The sequence below is a fragment of the Balearica regulorum genome, chromosome 7 (genome assembly GCF_011004875.1).
Source record: "Balearica regulorum gibbericeps isolate bBalReg1 chromosome 7, bBalReg1.pri, whole genome shotgun sequence".
NCBI lineage: Eukaryota > Metazoa > Chordata > Aves > Gruiformes > Gruidae > Balearica > Balearica regulorum.
Window position 1 is genome coordinate 36,942,185 of NC_046190.1, and position 19,066 is coordinate 36,961,250.

Below are 19,066 nucleotides of genomic sequence, written 5' to 3' on the forward strand. Positions count from 1 at the left end.
CCATTTAGTCTTTTCTGCTCAGCCTTGGCATTTTTTTTTTCCTCCGTTTTCCCTAAGCTTCTCCATCCCCTGAAGAGCTGGGAAGCAGCGTCAGTCCCTCCAGCACGTCCCTCGCTCTGGCAGGCTGCGTCACTCCGCTGTAGCTCGGGCTGGCCCAGGATGGCTGGAGCGCGTCTCGGTCCTCCTTACCCTTGAGCCTACTTCATATCAAATGCAAGCAGCGCGCCCAGTGACTGATCTTTCATGCGTGCCTATTAAGCAAAAATTAAAAGAAAATTACGTGGGGAAGTCAGCAGCAAGTAGGAGGGGATGGGTTGTAATTATATGGCTATTAATTGGTGTAAAGTTCCGGTTTAATGCTCTCTGGCCCATGCCGATATTTCCTAGGGAAATTTTCTCTCTCTCAGTTATGGATGAGAACTGGGATTCTCTCTGGAAGCTCTGAATCCACCCAAAGAGGTGACTTTCAACTTCAGTCCCCCAGCAGGTTTGTGTTTCCATGCACTGACGGACAAAAAGAAGGGATTGCTTTTAACATGGCTTCGTCCGCCCGAGGTGGAGGGTGGGGAGAGCCCACGTTTTGCCATTAGATCACGATAAGCAAGCGATGATCCTTTAAAGACTCGGCCCACACGGAAGTATTTACTCCAAATACAAAATTCAGGAAGAGAAAACCCAAGGGATTCTTCCTAAATATCCCCTACAGCTTCTGCCAGCCTTGGGAATTCCTTAGCGGAAGGTGGGAACCTCCTGCCCACGCGTCTGTTCATCAAAACCTGACAATTAAACAGAACCCAAATGTTTTGAGCAGCGAACAGTTGGTCAAACCCCACGGAGGATTTAAAGGAACGATGTGCAGTTTCCTGCCAACTCACCTGGCAAGGGACCAGGCAACCCGGACGCCCGGTCCGCGATGCTCCGGCCGCGCAGGATACGGCTCTGCCATACAAGAGGGGGAAGCTGCAGGCGCTTGTTCTCACACCAAGGTACACGGGTACTCACAGGTCTGTGCCGGAAGGTAGGAAGCGTGGTCTTTCCTTCTATAAGGAGTCTCGCAGGCAGCTGGACGGCACCGGAGCAACAGGCAAATCTGCTGCGCTATTACAAACTGGGGGGAGAAGAAAGGAGAAAATGAAAGGGTTTAGATTTTTTTTCTTTGCTAAAACAAGCTATTTCCACGGATAAATCAAAGCGCTCTCAATTTTGCATCAGATGAGAACGATCGTTTCCTCTGACAGTCAGAGGTTTTCTTCCGGATGAAAGGCAGACCTGCCCCGCTCCACCGACACCAGCGCTCTCCGAGCGGCTCTCACCAGCATCCCAGCAGGAACTGATTTTGCCAAGAGACCTAAAGATTTATCTTTAAGCTACAGACCTATCATCTCCTTTATTTCCCTAGCAGGAGAGAAGCACTCACTAAAGTGAGTTCAGCGGGGAGGGAGAAATAAAAAAAAAATTAAAAATACCCCCCCCCCCCCCCAAGGGATTCTACTCAGTCCACAGCTCAAAGGTCAGAGCGAGGAATTCTTCCCTTCATGCCGTGGCTCTCCATGGATGGCATTAAGATGGAACTACATACCTTTTGAAAAGAAAGGCTTGCACTATGGCCAATTTTCAAGCATTTCAAACTCATAAGATGTTAAAAAAAAAAAATTTGGTTTTCTCTCTCTCTGCCCCTCTTATATCTGAACCCTTTAGAGCAAAACTGTCTGTGCCAGAACAAGGGCTAGGAAACTTCACAGTCACCTGGCTCCAGCAGCCAGAGGCATGAGAAAATGAAGATCTCACGAAACTTTAAAGAAAATCCTCAGCTACGGAGGCTCAACACGCTGCTCTGGCAAAGCCTTTTCTTTGCCGCGCACATCTAACCCAGAGGAGACGTTCCCATAGCAAAAGGACTTCAACTAAGCTAAACCCACTTACTAAGCAAAGAAATAGCTTTTTAAAACGTTTTTAATGCACGCCTAGGTTTACTAGTTGCTTCTTCTGTATGGTCGCGTTCCTGGGAAGCAGCTAGCCGTCTCAGGAGAAGAGCGTTGCGTGCCAAGGATGGGGTCGGCACCGGGAGCCGAGCCCGGTCCCACCATCAGTTTGGTGGCACTCCCAGCAGCTCCAGCCTGCTGCCGACAGCGATATTCACCCAGGACGGGGGACTTGCCGGCGGATTCGGAGCCTGCCAGCTCTGCAAAGGTCTGAAAACACCCGGTGTCCTCCGCCTCTGACGGCACGCAGGCATCTGCGGCCGAACAGACGGCAGGAGAGGAGGAAGATGTGATGGGAGGGCGAGCGGGGGAACGCAGCAACAGCACAGCCTTTGAGCGGAGAAAGGCCGCGGGGTTCCCCACGCAGGGAAAAAAGCCCCCCCCGGCAGCCAGGGCTGGCTCAGAGCCCCCTTTGCCCCGTCAGAAGTGACACGGTACCGCCGCCACCGCTTTAATCAACCGGGCAGCTGCTGAGCTGGAAGAGAGTCCACGTAAAATCAATGTGCCGTTAGAGAAACCACCGAGGGCTGCCAGTCAATACGCTGAAAAGACACACTGCTGCCTGCGACAACCCAGACCAGCAACCTGCTGCTATTGACAGAAGAAGTGGCAGGCTTTAAAAAACAGCATCTTGTTCTTCCCTCCTCCCCCTCCTGAGTAAATTAACCCCAAATCTCTTTGTTTACCCTCGCCCCTAATAAGCTCTTGTGGCTCGCAGAAATGGTATTCCAGGCTCTTTCCTGAGCAGGCAAGAGCCTTTGTTCCCTTTCATCCTGGGAAAAGGAAGGGTTTAGATAATCTCAGAATGCCAGAATGCAATTTATTTTGACCTAGACCGTTTCTGCAATGTCATCTCTTGGTTTCAGCACAGGGGGAAGCTTCGTTAGCCGGCATTTATGCAACGCAACCGTGCTCGGATGGGGCTGCGTGTCCCGGGCACTGCGCGGGAGCAGCCACCAACAGCCGGTCAGGGTACTGCAACACCCCAAGTCCCTCATCCAGACACGGAAGCGACTCGGGGGGCGGGGGGACACGACACGGACCCTGTCCTGTCCCCCTCACCCCAAGGCAGCACCAGCTCTACCCCAGCGATCCCGAAGCAGCATCCGGTCCTTCCCCAGGAAGAAGAGACTTGCAGCGACGGATTCTCACCACTCTTCCTGCCTGTTCCCTCAGCCCCCGGGTGAGCTCAGCTCTTTGCCTTCGAGATGTTTTTGGCAGGCTCAAGCCTGGAAACTTTCTGTAGAAAGGAAAAGCGAAAGCAGAGAACATCGCACAGCCGTGCGGCTAATAGCAGGAAACACCACCAGCTGCTGTACGACGCTCTCAGGAACAGCAAGAGCTGGCAGAACGGTGCTCAGCAGGCAAGAGCGCGTCTCCCTTCCAGCTCCCCCATTCCGGCTCTATCACCCGCTAGAAACCACCTACCAAGACGGCCCGGCCCGCGGTGCGAACGCACCGAGCCACCCGAGAGCAGCATCGCTGCGAAGCGGGCCGGGAGCAGGGCGGGGGGTCAATGGTGTGAGTCCCCTTTTGGCAGGCAGACCCCCAGCGACCCCCCCCTTGCATGGCGCTTTGAGCTCTGCCCCATCCCGGCTGCTCAGCGAGTTCGATAGCTCATCTCTCTGACCACGGGGAGTATTTTTAAACCTCTTCCTCCCTGCAGGCAGGCAGAAGTCTCCCCTGCTCCTTCCAGGCAGATCCCTTTTTTATTATTATTATTATTATTGTTATTTTCCTCTAGATGAGCAGTTTAAATCCCAAATCCTCCTGCCTCCTTTTGGGGTGGGGGAACGACAGTTGAGCGGCAACCCCGGGGAAGACTTGGACGTGCTCGTTGCAGGCAGTCGGAAAGAAGAGCCGAAAGTCCGTGCATCCAAACTTTTGGTGCAGAGCATAAAGAGAGGCTTGTCTTTCCTTTCTCTCCCTCCCACCCCAAAGTTACATAAAAAAATAAAACCAGGCTCTTTCATTCTCTTGGCAGCCAGCAGCATGTCCTGCAGAGCAACCTTGTGTCCCGAGACTCTTCCATGGGGCTGGGAAAAGAGAGGAGGAGCGCAGAGCGTTCCCTGGCTGGCTCCCACCGAGCCTTACTTCCCTCTCTGTACTTCCCAGCAGGACACCGATGCGGACAGGCATCTCGAAAGCCCGCAAGAGTTTCAGCAATGCTTTGTTTTGTTCTAGACTTTCCACGCTCGAGGGATTATTAACATGCCGGTGGGTTGTGCAACAGCACGCAGAACGGCACTGGGCTGCTTTGAAGAGGGAGGAGATGGGCCACCGCGGGCCAGCGTCTGCCACTAAAGACCCGCCGAAATCCCTGTGGTTCCTGAAGGCCCGTGCTGGATGTGTTACAGTAAGTCAGCAGAAAGCAAATAAACAGGCAGACAGGATAAACAGGCTCCGTGTTCCCTGAGAAAAGCACGATTTTTAATTTATTTTTTTTTCCCCTCTAACACCCATCACTCTGTCGGCAAGTCTGCGTGCCCAGCGGCCTCTTTTTGTCTCCTGGGCTTGCAGACCCAATCCACCGATAAACAAAGCGCTTGCTGAGCCTCGGGTCCCGCAGAGAGCCAACCTTACCCCGGATGAAAAGCCGAAGCCTTAGTCCCAGAGATCAACCGCCCTGCCACGCTGCCTGCCGCGCGGCTTTATTGCAGCCCAGCCACCATCAGCCCCCCGAGGACCTGCACCCCGGGGAGCCCACCCGGCCGATGTCCCGCGTCCCGGGGTGACTATGCTCACACGGCACAGAACAAGACACAAGCCCTGTGCCCGTACTTCGCTCAGCGCCAAGGAGATTCGGTCGCCTATCCCTGATGCGCAGAGAACGTGCCGGAGAGACGTCCTGAGACCCGTTGCGATAAAAAGCGCAAGGGCAGAGGAAGTCTTACTCAGGGGCGATGGCTTCTTTCCCCTTTAAAGACCTGTCTGCGGAGTAATTAAAGCTCCTGTTTCTAAGCCGCTTGGTATTTTAATTGATTTTCTGCATTGGCTGCCCACAGTCTAGTCATTCAAATCCGACATTTATCTTGCAAGCCTCAAATGAGCGGCAAGGGAAAGCAACCCGCCCCGCGCCTTCCTGCGAGTCCGTCACGGTCGGGACTGGCGTGCACCGGGGATGCTGTCGGTCGGGCCGCCTGGATGCCAAAACGATGCCCTGATCTCCACCGCGTAGCAGCTCGGGGCGAGAAGAACTTCCCACCGTGATCTTGTACCTGCTTTTCTGTTTTGGGTTTGTTTGGTTTTTTCCTCCTCCTGGGAACTTTCTCTGGGCTTTCCAGTTTTTGCAGGAAAAGAGATTATCAATTGTGCATGGTCATATTCTTGTCAAGAGAAAATTGGGAGCACGGAAACAGGGACTGATGTTTTCAAATTAATCCCCGTTTCCCCCGTTCTGGTTTCAGATGCTGTCAGTAGCCAAAGAAGCAAATTGGGCAATGCAAACGTCACCACAGCGAAGGGCATCTCTCCAGCGAAGGCAGCTGAAGAGCTTGCTGCGTGCGAGATGCTGTTTTGAGATGGATCCTCTCTCAGCAGGCAGCTCCTCACGCTGAAGTTTCACTACAGGAGTAAAGGTCCTTCTTGTTCATACCCTTCCAAGATCAGATTTGCTTTCCAGTGATGTATTTTCATACTTTCTCCACCCCTCCCTTCCCTCTTCTTTACTCCTTGGGGACCCATCAGCTGTTGGGATGTGTGTCAACACTGGTCACTGCGGCCAGTTGTTTTTGAAACAACATTCCCAGTTCATTTAATTTAACGTTTGAAACTCGCACCGCTCCCGGCAGGAGGCTTGATCAAAATGATGAACAACTACGTGCCGCCTCCATCGCCTGCTGTGCGCGGAGAGCCGCGGCAGCACGAGCACGCCTCCATCCTGCAAACCCCTCTGCGGACGCTGCGAGAAGCACGGGACCCCAGGCAGGACCACCAGCCTCGCGGCACCGTCCGCGTCCGCTTATACATCCCAATGAGTTACCTGCCAAATGCTCCGCGTCTTCAGAAAAAATCAAATGAAAAGCCCGGTTGAGCGTTGCGGTATCGGCAGGAGGTGAGGGAGGCTGGGAATACAGCTTGCACTGAAATTCTGAAGGACTGGAGAAGCTTTTTAATAAAATCCTAAGTCCATCCCAAACTATTATTGGCAAAGTAAAAACCTGGGACCTGCTGGGTAGGTTTGGGGTTTTTTTTGTGCGTCGTCTTTTAGCAGGACCCCAGAGCTGATGACAAATGGGTATAATAAAGCAAGCTTTAGAGCGGAAAAATCAAGCTCTTACAACTCAGTAAAAATTACTGACAGTGGGAACAAGATTCCTAAATCCGCAGAGTGACTGCAGGAGGTCACTTCTACAAATCCAGAGATAAATGCTTTCCCCAGCAAGTGAAAAAAACAACACATTGCCCTTCCAAAATGTTTTTCTGGCCTTGAACTTGTTAACGCTCGTAGCCCGTAGCTGGGAGAAGCCCGCACGCATATCCTCTAGTCAAGTCCTCCAGGATGGCACGGGGAAAATCCAGCTCCCAAGGTCCTAGGTTGAAAGTCACTTAAAGTTGGGAGCTGCTTCGCTTGAGATGTGCTGGAGAGATGCATTCCTCTCTGCTATAGACAGGCTGAGCCTCCAGCCTCCTCGAGGAATTTGAAAATAAACCATGCATATAATAGGTGCACATTTAGCATGAAAGGAAGATGCTTCACAGAGGACAAATATTAAACTGTAAAATACATCAAGAGACATTTCCTGGGAAAACTGAATTTAACCTGGCTCTCAGCTGAACAGGAAGCTCCCAGGAGCCGTTACGATGTATGATGGAGGCACGAAACCTAGGGGGAGGCTTCACACGAGAAATCTGCCTGCATTTCCTAGAGATGCTAGGAAAAAGGGTCGGCGGAGGACCCTCCTCTGCTGCCAGCTCGCAGACGTAGCTCTCCACGTGGACCCCTGAAACCGCTGGCTTTGCAGTTAAAAAAACAGGCGACGGCCAAGCAAGATCGACTTTGTGAGCCAAAGTGCCAGAGGGATTTACACATCTTGGTGGTGATACCGTCACCAGCTGTGCACGCCCCTTCTCTGAATTTGTCCCATCGCTGTTGGATTTCAATCTGGATTTCCAGAAGATCCCACACGAAGTTGTTTGACAATCCAACCCTCCTTTCTGCACGGCAGAACTTGCTTTAGTTTCTAAAATACATGAGTGGTAAAAGCCAGGTGAGGAGCAGTAGTGCTGGTAAAGCCAGATGGGAAGTCCTTCCTGGGCAAGGAGGAGGTCTTTGCTAACCTGATCTCACTGGGCTTACCAGTTCCCATCTGGATTTACCAAACAGTGCTGTTACACGCTGCTTTGCACCTTGGGTGGACAACAGCAAGTTTAAAAGTATTGATGGACTAGCTGTGTGACCACACTAGGAGAGGCGAGGGGTCATCACTGCCCAGCAGCTTGCTCTTCTCGTCCTGTTCCCATCCCATTTATCCTTTTCTACCTCCCCATCTTCTCTAGAAGAGAAGCCCAACTCTTCCACAATACAGAGCCTCTGTCTCTCTCCTGCAAGTAGGAACTTCAGAAGAGATCAAAAAAAAAAAAAATATCGAAAGTTTATTCTTCCAGTGAATGTGGGACACCAGCAAACAATTACTATCCTTTCTTTCAAAAGCACGAGACCACCTGAGGACGTTCCACGCCTTTATCTCTCTGCCTGCACCTACACATCTCAACAACTGGAAGAAGCTAAGATACTTATTTGGCTGCTGGAGCACCATGCTCTTGCTTATCTCCTTTCTACTTCTGTTCTTTACACTTGCAGGCAACCTGGTAAGGCGAGCTGCATTTCCCTGCCGTAACAATGAGAACAACAATTGGAGGCTCTTAAGCCACTTATCTGGAGCAAACTGGTGTTTTGACTGATCCTGGTCGTTTTTCAGAGACAGATCTGAGCCCTTGCAGTCTGGGTGTCTCTTTGAGTATCATAACTTGGTCTGCCTCAAGCCTGGAGACCTGCAAGGTCTCCTCTGAAAGCCTGCAAAGAAATTTAACCCTTGCCGTTAACCACATTGGAAAACAGTGCTGCGAAACCAGAAGCGTTCAGACCCCTCTCTGTTCCTTCTGTGGCACAGTTAGCTGACACAACCAAAAGGATTTTTCCTAGCCGTGCAGAAGAGAAAACTCATCCCCAACACGTTACTGCAGGCAGCCTGCCTGCCCTCACGCCAACCGGCAAACGTGGTACCCAAGAACCCGAGATGCTTCAAACGAACCATGACTGCCTGCGTTCTGAGCCGACACAGGAAAGACATTGCTCCACCAGCTACGCTCCAGAAAGGCTTTCTTCACAGCCATGAAGGCTGGAGAGCGGGCTGGTTTTTTTCCTTTCTATGAGAGGTGAGATGCTATAGAGTAAGCCGCGCACATAAATACATCAAGCAAAGTGGCTCCAACCGACGGGCCGGGTGTTTGTCACCTCAAGTGTAGGGCTTTTAGCTGAACGCATCCCTAGGTGATTAAAGGGTCACCAGAGGCAGCTGGAGTCTTTCTTTACTTATTATAAAGGCTGGTATAAAAATACATTTGTAATAAATTCCCGCCAGGCGCTGGTACGTACGGAGATTCAGAGAGCAGCGGCGGTGAGTTATGGCCCTATAATTCCTTCGAGGGGTCCCAGGCACATCCCGAGTCATTGCCTAACGCCTGAGAAGCCCTTCATCAGCTCCCCGCGAGCGCAGCCCGACCTCCCGGCAAGCTGGGCTTACAAGGGAGAGCGAACGAGAGAGAGAAGCCGGGTTCCTCCGGGCTTGCAGCGGGAAGGAAACCCAAGATGCTCGGGGACAGCTTGACAGGGAGCTGGATTTAGAAAGGGGACAGAGGGAAATTTCACACCCCGACGACGCTCGCCGGGGTTTTGCAAATGCCACGCTGGCCTTTTCAGCCCGCAAAGGGAAAGCAGCTTTCGCACCTAGGAGGCTTATTTCAAAAGCTGTCTAACGGCACTCTCACAATTAGGAGGCTGCTCTGAAAGGGAGCGTTTTCTCTGTCTTCTCCAGCTGAGATTTCTTCCTCGCACAGCACTTCAGTCACTGAAGGAAGTAGAGGGTTATTTTCCAACGACAGCGAGCATCAAAGATGAAGCGGAAAAATAAAAAGAGCCAAAGAGGCCCCGTGCTTTCCCCCGACACCCCTTCTTTTAATAAAGCTACTGAATATCACGTTCTCAGCGTAGATAAACCTAAGCGTTGCTCCCAATTATTATTTCGCTTTCCTACGTACAGAAGCAGAAAGGGGCTTGACAAACGAACCCGGCTCTGCCGTTAAGCTGCACTTCCACTTCTGCAACTTTGTCTGAAGTCTGATTTCTCAGAGAAACCCTCCTTCGCACAAATCACCGGCTGTGTATCACCAGGCCTTTTTACAGCACTGAGGACTCCGGGCCAGGGATTTTTCAACCTTTTTGATTTGGGGAGCTTTACGGATTTTTGCAGTGGGGCTGTGAACCCCGTGGGGTGAATTCAGACCGGTTGGGAAGGGGCTTGCTTTGCTCAGTCCCCCTCCCCAGACACCTAGAAACAGCCCTCAGCTCTCGCAGGGGCACGCAAGCCACGCACGGGGGAAAAAACCAACCCCTCTGCTAGAAATACTGCCTTCTCTTCTCCATTGCAATGAAAAAGCAATGCTGTTGCTGAGAACCGGGCTATTTGGCGACCTGCTTGTTACCGCTCAATCCTGAACATGGTGATGAAATGAAAATAGAAAATTAAAGGAGGAAAGGATTGCACTCCGAACGGCTGCGATGCCTCCAAAGCCCAGCCGGAGCAGCCCAGCCCGGCCGTGGAGAAAGCTCTTGAGCTTTTCAGACCCAGAGCCGTCCCGCTGCAGAGGAAAAACCAAGCCCGTCGGTTCCTCCTCGCCCTTCTCCCGGCTTCAATCAAGGCAGGTGCTTCTCGAGCGGCTGCGCCCGTGCCGAGGCGGTGATTAGACCCACGACTGGAGTGGCAGGAGGGCGGCGCGTTAAGGGACGGAGGGATCCCACGCTCTTCCCCGCCGGCGATGGCAGGGCGGGATGCTCGGCGGTGCGTCAGGCTAATCAGATCTACCAGCTAGTCGGGCTCCTCTCGACTCTCCGAACACAGCCTATATTCCCCCTGGAGCTCAGCTTTGATTTTCAAGCCTGCGGTGCTGTAGGAACAAGTCTCAGCTGGTTTCGCAGCCCGGCCTGAGGTTTAGGTCAGAAGTGGCTGTTCAGATCCATGAGGCTGACCCCCTGCCTGGCGTATTTGCCGCACAAGCTGGGATCTGCACTTGAAACGTCCGTGATCTGCTCCTTCCATTTGCAGTCACCGTATGGGGCGAGACAGGGGGTTGATTGCATCTGCTCAGAGCAGATGTAGGGCTCCAGCGTTGCAGAAACGCTCCTTGGAAAAAACCAAAGAATAGGGCAAATAGAAGTACAACATCACGGCAAATTAGCCCCGCCATCCCAAAAGGCTGATACACGAGCGCGTTCGCAGACGTACGATGTCTTAGGCAGGCGAGGGTTAACGCTGAGCCAGGTATCTCCTCTGTCCAGGTGAGGAGGGGGAGAGGGGAGCGAGTTGCAGGGCTGTCGGTTGTTTCCCTTCCCCAGAACAGAGGCTTTAATCGCAAAAAATTGTGGCAGCAGCTGGATGCTTTTAGTTGAAAAGAAGACAAGTCGAACTTTTCATAACTTCTTCCTAGGGAAAAAGAATTGTCCATGTTCTCCCTTCTTCATCGGCACTCTTTTCAGAGCTCCGTGTCACCTAGGGTGTCCTCGAGGGAGGCACTGAGGAGCGTGAAGGTGACCACGTCCCCAAGAACAACAGACAGAGACTCTTGGACACCTTACCGCTCCCTGTGCCAGCAATATTTTACCTCTTTCTAAGGGGTGTTTTGCAATTTGCGTGGTTCACGTCCGTTTAAGCATGGGAAGAAAGCAGACGATAGTGATGCCTGTCTGTTCCAAGCGGGGACAGCGTTACTGACCACCACCAGCGCTGTGAAGCTATCACAGAAATACGGCACTAGGACAGCGGTACAGGCATGTTCTGATCCCTCTTTGGAGAGATCCTGCCTACAGGGGCACGTTTGCAACTCATCCGCGGGTGGCGGATACGGGATTCGTCTCGCAAGCGATTAGTTAGCTGCTCCAAAGTGAGCAGAGCGGGTTAAGTTCAAGATCAGAAGTTGGTTTAAAACATTTTTCTACCCCAGCCGTGGCAGGGAGCAGCTCTTAAAATGTCTGGTGATTTGCCAAAAGGCTTATTTCTTACAGCTAATAAGATGAGCAAGTATGCAAACAAGTGACACGAGCACTTGGTGGTGCGGGGATACCGTTCACGGTGGAAAGACTTCTTCTCCTGAACGGCCTGGGCAGCCAGGGAGATGGGCTACGTCTTGCCCCGCTCCTACTTGGCTATTATATGAGACATCACCACCTTTGCAAAAGTAACATTCCTTACAGACCTCATCAAAACCGGCGTATGTTTAAAGATGAAAACATCCTGGTAATAAATAGGCAGAACTCGCAGCCCTGAGCAAACCTATCTGAATAAATCAGTGTTATTTGAGAGCTGCCTAAGAATATACTGCAGGGAAGTAAAAGGATGGGACTGTTTATCAAAATAGGGCTCTATTCATAACGCATCCTAAAGGATCCCCACGTCCTTCAACCCGGCCCAAACAAAACATGGCATTAGAGGCTCGGTCCGACTCCTGTTAAAAGCAGTTTTTTCCCCACTGACTTTTGCAGAGCTTGGATCAGACACAAGAAGGGAGTGAGGTGTCAATATAGTACCTATTCTCCAGACCACAGGACCTCATTAGCAGAGCAGTGTGACTAATAGGTCTCCTGGTTCACCAGTTCAATTGAAGAATCACATCCCAAAACCAATGGTTTGGAGGTCAACAAATTCATTTCAAGTTGAATGAAAATGTTGCATTTTACCCAAAATGAATAATTGAGTTTCTGGTTTCAGTACATGGTTTTGGTTTTGGGTTGTTTTTTTTTTTAAACCCTGAGCAATACTTTTTTTAACATAAGAAATGAAAACTCTCTTCACTGCCACCCTATTTCCAAGCTCAGACCTCAAGCCTGGACAAAACTTCCCACCCAACCAGCTCTCTTAACCGCTGTAGTTGGCGACCGTGCCCAGAAGCCAAGACGTTCTGTGCTAAAGCTCCACGGCACCACGGTCGCGAGCCCAAAACCGACCTCAGCAGCCTGCAGAAGGCACGAGGGTGGAAGCGGGGCTGGGGTTTGCACGCCGAGACATGGCCAGCATCCTTGGTCCGCAGACGGTGGAGCTGACGGTGAGTCAGCACCGAGATATTGCTGCTTTCCAGCAAAACAGGCAGCTTGGGATACGGCCAAGAGCTGGTTTATACGTGGCTCAGGTATTTACGTGTGGGCACGGTGGTTCCTGTTTTGGCTGTGCCAAGCTCTTCCATCCCCTGTTGGCTCCCTGGCTCTGCAGAACAGGAATAATTCCCCCCCTCCCCGCCTTCCGTAGCGCGCTGGTTTTATGAACTGCAACAGATGTTTTGGACCACACATTACCCTGCTCTGTCACTGCCAGAATGAAGTGAGGAACGTCGTGATGGGTGGCTGATGGCGCGGTATGAATTTTGTCTGGCCAATCATCACAGTCAAAGCTGGAGCCCAGCCAGGACAAGTTGCTAATATCTTCTCCTCTCGCTCCAGCCAAACATCCCAGGAGATCATTAGAGACTACACGTGACCAGCCGCAATAACTAATCGTGAGAAGTTGTTATTTCTCAAAGCCAATTCATGTTATGACTCCGTCGCGGATTTGACAGCAGCCAGTAACGACGCTGGTAATTAAAGTTAGGTAAGATCCTCTGATTAACAAGATAACGTTCGCTGATCATCACGTATCTGTATCGAGATTTTCTTTTTCTTAGCCAAAAATTATTCACATACCAGGAGGAACAGCCAGATCATCACCTCAAGACTACTTCAAGTATCTGAACTGGGATCCAGCTACCCAGCTCCTGGGATTCCTTCAGAGGGGACAGGGATTTGGGGAACGGAGGGGTCACCAGTGCCTCGTACCCTCTCCGGCCAGCAGCACCAGGGGCTTCACGAGCCATCCCCACCAGTCTCACCATTCAGTAACTGCCCGTGGATTTCGATATGTAAATATGGTAAGAGGATTGCAGAGGAGAGATTTGTCTCGACTAGGAGATTACTTTTAGATCAAATTTGGCTAATGTGGGAAATGCTGCTGGCTAGGATGTGACCGCTTCAATTAGCTCAGGAGTGCTTTTTTGCATCCCGGCTCCCCGGCCAGGCGTAGCTGGCAAAAAGAAGCTGGAGAGATGCTGAAGCTCCGAAGGGAACGGCAGCGCAAGCAACCCTTGCTCGCAGAAAGGTGTTTTAGCATCGAGCCAGCAGACCTCAATCGAGCATTTCTGGCCGGTGCCTGCGCATTTCCCATACATTGTGTTCCCACACCTCCTCTCTGAACTCCAGTGCCCTGGTCTTCCTCGCTGCCTGAGCTGTAAGCATCTCCGGGGAGCTGGCTGCACGTGGTGCTGCCAGCCGCGGCACAAGGGCACTGGGACAGGAGAGAAGAGATTGCACAGGTCAGAGCAGAAATCCACCGTTTGCAGTCTTTTCAGCATCATCCGTCAGCCTGGGCCAGGATATTCAGTGAGCAATGTGTGGCTCACCATCACAAATACCATGTTTTTCTCCCGAAATTAAAAATAAATACATGTCAGTAGGATATCTGCTCCTAAGGGAAGCAGAAAGACACGGGAATAAGCCGTCGGCATCAGACCGCTCTTAGAGAGAAGAAACCACAGTCAGAATTGCTTCATGCATTAACCGTTAGCGCAAGGTCACTTTGATGCCTGTTGTGCTGAGAGACGCAAGACTCTCATTCAGGTAGCTCTGATATTCCATCAAGCCTTTAATCACCTGCCTGTGCCATCTTGCAGGGAAACGGGGACTTTTGAGGATGCAATACAAGGGGCACCCGCAGGCCCAGCTTCCAGCTAGGAGTTGTGCTCAGCATCGCATCTCCAAACACTTTTTGGGAGTTAATGCAGCCCTCTTCCTTCAACACCTCGCCATGAGATGCGAGCCAAAGCAGTTTCTTTGCCACTTTATAGCCTGACTCCCCACAGCTCCTGCTCACCTAAGGTTTACTTCCATCATCTGCCTCCTCTAGGTGCCCAACGCCTCGGCATCACATGCCTCTTTGGCCTTGGAAGGGTTCCCTACTGAAGACTCTCTAGTTCAGGCAAATCCAAAGACCTATCATGGAATGATGGCAGGTGAGCTGATGGGCTGGGTTTGTGCCGAGATGTAAAACGCCTTCTGGACACAATGACCCCCAGGATCCTCATCCTCAGCACGTGCCCACCCTGCTGCTCCATGCGGATAGGCAAATGGTCCCGCGGTAGACTGGGAGGCTCTTGGGCCACCAGTGAAAGCCCAAAACCCTTATTTCAGAGTCTGAGGGACTTAAGAGGGACGAAGCTAGGGCAGGGACCAGCTTTTTGTTCAACATGTGCTGACTATGCCCTGAAGTATGGGACTTTTAGAACTTGATTGAGAGAATTATAATAGTGCCTTTGTGCCATCTGAAACCAAATCGAAGAAAATATTCATAAATAGCCCATGTTAAAGATGGATCCGTTTATTTTTTCCCATCAAATTTCCATTCTTTCCCTTTGCCGCATTTGCTAATTATCCAGTATGCATTTGCTTAAAGAAAGCATTTTTCTAGCCTTCACAATCCATCTTCCCATCCTAATGGATCTTGTGGTAAAGTCATTACGGAGACTTTATGAAATCACAGTTATTTCCATGACAACAGTGATGTAATAAAGGTGGGATTATGACATTACTGCAAGATCAAACTGAAGGACAGGATGGATTTGTTTACCCCAGATAGGGCAAGGAAGAGACTTCATTCATTCAACAATTCTAAAAGCGCCTTACGGTCTGCTAACGGAAGGTACATTTTATATCTGATTTTTTCTTTTTTTTTTTTGTTTTTTACTTTTTTTTTCCCTGACAGTTATTTTTTCAAGCGCGCATAGTTTAATAAGTTTCAGAGAAGGATCCATGCTGAGGATATATTCACCCATCTCTGCAAAAGGAAAGACCAGCCCCGCAAGCCTCACGGCTCTTGCCTTTCCTGAAAGGCGGCAATACCCACCGGGAAAGGGTTTTCCACCAGTGTTTAAAGAACCGGCAGCATGGACTTTCCCCTTTCAAGGATGGCTGATCTAAGCTGCTTTCTCTTCAAACGTTTTAATAAAGAAATCACCTGCCACTGGATCACAGCATGAATTGGCTACCCATGAAATTAGGTTTGAAAATGGCATTAAACCCCTCTTCTCTCCTTAATGGAAATATAACCAGCCTGGGTCCGGCCAGCAAATTCCAAGCCAAAAAACATTTGTCTCTCAAACCTACACACACTAGTAAAGTCACTCTAGAAGTGATTTTTAGCTCGCTCGCTCTCCAGCAATCACAGAATAAACTTGGGTGGAAATGACACAGCAATTCCTAAAGGATCAGAGCACGGAACGCCATGAGACAGCTTTGAAGATAGCTAGGGTTTCTGGTTTGTTTTTCACAAGAAGAAAAGATGAATATTTCATACGGTACATGGTTCAAAAGTTGATTAATGTTTCAGTGTGTGGAAAACCAAGCTCAAGAGACAAGTTTCCTGATATAAAATTCTTTGAGCTGGCAGTAGGACTCATATGGCCAACTTCTCCGAGGGTGTGCATTTCACTTAACCCTCTTCAAAACCGCTCCTGCCCGGTGGCTTCAGTGCTTCACGAGCGTGCTAGTTCAACACTTGAACTACAAGCGTGGGGCACTACTAATGCTCTCCAGGGCTGTGCGGTGAGGTAGGAGAACTTGCCAATGATGGCTGCTCAGATGGGCTTTGGTGTCCTCATCTACCCAGCTCCCCCCTCTCTGCAGGATGTCACTCCAGCCAGGCAGAAGACTGCCCGTGGTCTGACGGCCCACAACAGCCCTCCCTCCTTGGCCAACGGGATGATATTACCAGCCTTTCTTCTGCTGCTGGTCAGTCTGGGGGATCTTCTCTGCTTCTTTACAAGCTGTGGAGGAGCTACGGCCCTAGTACCTTTGCTCTACGCTGGCTGGCATGGTTAAATACGCAGGAGCGCCGAAAAGGCCCCTGGTCTGAAAGCTCATTTGTTTCAAGTCCAACCCGACTGACCTTAGCAGCTGTTTCAGCTTGTCCTGCCCCAATTCCCGTTCCTCTAAGCCTTCCCAATATCTCTTCATCAACAGAAGGGAAACACCGTAAGGCCACACAGACGTGCTAATGAAATGTGAATTATTAACTGCAGCGTGCTAAGGGAGATATGGGGGTTGGGGGGCGTCATTTTGCCATTAACATGTAAAATGGGCGATGCTCCCTCCTTTCGCTGGAAGGGAAGAGCAGATTCAAGCCTGCGTCCCATTCCAGGGCTGGGATGGGTAATGAGATAACCCGATTGCCGTGTCTCTCGCCCTCTTTCTTTCTTTCCTCTGTGATAAAAGGACAGAGGGGAATGCAGACAATTAAAAGGAGGATTCCAATCGGCCCCGGAGAGATTCAATGAATAATAATGGACCTCCAGCTGCTAATGTGCTTAAGGACTTCCAAGTCTCAAGTGTCTAACCAGCTTAAGGGTCCGTACCACAGACTTCATTTCTACCCGTAAATGGGAAAGGCAGGAGGAAGGGGGGTGATTCCCTACAGATGGGATCATCTCTCGGTCGCTTGCTCAGCCCTTCAAAAAGGACGGCGCGACAGCGGCAGAAGAGTGAAGTCAACTAAATGGCTCTCAAAGCCAACGTTAGGTATAGGGTGAGGAAGTTCCCCGCTTAACCAACTTCTGTACGTCACCTACAGCTGATAACGCTCACAGTCACCCCAAAACACCTCAGAAGAGGGCCCAATATGCTACTAGAATAAAAACAGCACCTTGTCTCTGAAGTTTTGTTTTCTCACATTAAAAACTTCTGCATGGCAAGACAGTAAACGTGTGGCTCCTTCTTCTTCTTGGTGAGGGAAAGGTCTCTACCACAGTGTGACCCACACCGACTGCTCTCCTCTCCTGCACCTTCCTTGCAGAAGGGGCAGTAGCTATACAACATGCAAGACAGCCAAAGACGTGTACAAAATGCCCACCTGAAGATTCATTATCAGTTTTTCTGGCACTTCCCTTGTTTTTGGCTTTCTCTCCCATTGACGCTTCTCTCTCTCTCCCACAATCCATCCACTTTCCCCCTGCAGTCTCCCTCCTTGGGCCCCCCAACCAAGAAAACAGCCTCTCTTGACCCTCTCAGGTTTCTACCGCGCTCATGAATATCCACGGAGGATCAAGGAAAAGACTTGCAGAGGAGGAAGAGCAAAGAACAAAGCAGAAAGCACTGGCCCAGCCTTGAGTTCTCCACGAAGCTGTGCTCCTCCTCTCCCCATCTGAAGGTTAGATGGTAACTATCACGGATTCAGAGAATAACAACTTCAGAGGCTGGCAACCAGATGATCAAAGGAATGAGGAACGTTAGCTAAGTAAAGGCTCCTCAGCCTTGGAAAGGAATATGACAGAGATCTGAGAATCACAAGAAAAGCTATTTCTACCCCTCCTAGAGCAAGGACTTGGGGCATCAGAGGAAACTCACAGGTTCAGAACAAACGAAATGAGCTATTTTTATACCCAATGTGTCTCTATGGCATGGCACCCTTCAATAGAGGATCTGTGGCTGCTAAAAACTGGTAAGAATTAAAAAAAAACCCTGGATTTTTCTGCTGAGAGCTTGCCTGCGGAAGCTATTACATACAAACACACCGCTTATGGTTGAGGAGGTCCCCGATCTGCAAACCATGGGAGGCTGGTAAAGTATTCTGGAGCTTTACCGCTCCTGTTCACCCTGTACTTAACCCAGGTTTCCAGGTACCCACCATCACCTGCATCAGAGACAGGATCCTGCGTTTGGGGGATGCCTGGCCTGCCCTGGCACGACTGGTATCGCGTCCTGGTACCCGTAGCCGGCTGCCTTCACACCTCGCTAGGTTCCAGGACACGACTTGAGAGACAACACGTCCCCTCTTCTTCAGCTTTGGGGAAAACCCGCAGGATTTGTAGGCAACAGCGAGATGTGACATGAAGCATGAAGACGGGTTGGAGTTTAACGGGTATAGATGCTGGCAGCGGGGACGGAGGAGGGGACGGTTGCATAAGCCGGCGCTGGAGACTCGCTGGTCCCCGGCACGGGAGGCAGGTACATCACTCAAGACAAAAAGAGTTGAGAGAGAGAGAAGTTGTGTAAGGTCGGCCACGTGTCAGCCTCACACGGCTGAATCATGCAAGTTTAACGCCTGCAGAGCAGGATAAGATCTCGGCGCAGCCACGTTGCATGCTCATTCCTTCAACCTGAGGTTGGGAAAACGACGGGAAAGCACAAGTGAAAGCAGAGCAGAGTAATTAGCTAATTAGGGGAGCTGACTAATCAGCTAATTTAGAAAGGTTTTTCGTTATTATTCAGAGAGAAAGAATTCAGGAGAGCTTTGGCGTGGAGCGAGGTGTAGCCCACCGGGCAGAAGGAACGGGAGCTCTGCCTAAAGCCGAGCGTGTTCAAAACTCATCGGAGCGGGTTAAAACCTCCGTTGCCATCTCAGGCTGTCTGGTTTTGAGCTGCTGAAGGATGGGACCGGCCCTGCTCGTGCTCCTTCCGCGAGGGAGCTACCCCTGCTGCCTGCCAATTGCTCTTCCTCCGGGCAAGGGGGAGGAGAGTGGAGGGTCTCCTCGGTTATGGCTTGAACTAGCAAAGGGAGATTTATTTGCCGAGGACGCGACAACTATATTTAACCTTCTCCTAAACACCAGCTAGGCAGCTCAGACAACTCAAGCGGTGAAACGATATCGTATAATGAATGCCCAGGGTGGAACAAAGCTGCTGCTTTCCTCTTCTTTGAAAGATTGCTCAGCCCAGTGAGAGAAATGTCAATAAAAAGATATTTAAGTTGAGAAGGGAGGGGAGAAGCAGAGAACACGGATGCCCAACCCGCAGC

General features: G+C 50.8%; 2 long non-coding RNA genes across 3 annotated transcripts in view; one reads left to right on the forward strand and one right to left on the reverse strand.

Annotated features, from left to right (window-relative positions):
- The window catches only part of LOC142602651 (uncharacterized), a 129,777-nt gene that overhangs the window by 18,014 nt on the left and 92,697 nt on the right, over nucleotides 1-19,066 (reverse strand). For both annotated transcript variants that reach the window (XR_012836413.1, XR_012836414.1), the window contains exons 6-7: nucleotides 876-1,108; nucleotides 2-251 (exon numbers count right to left, since the gene is read on the reverse strand). This is a non-coding gene — a long non-coding RNA (uncharacterized LOC142602651). The remainder of the gene's footprint in view (nucleotide 1; nucleotides 252-875; nucleotides 1,109-19,066) is intronic.
- LOC142602653 (uncharacterized) lies at nucleotides 2,842-7,496 on the forward strand. The gene is made up of 3 exons (XR_012836416.1): nucleotides 2,842-3,165; nucleotides 4,167-4,403; nucleotides 5,390-7,496. It is a non-coding gene; the product is annotated as an uncharacterized LOC142602653 (long non-coding RNA).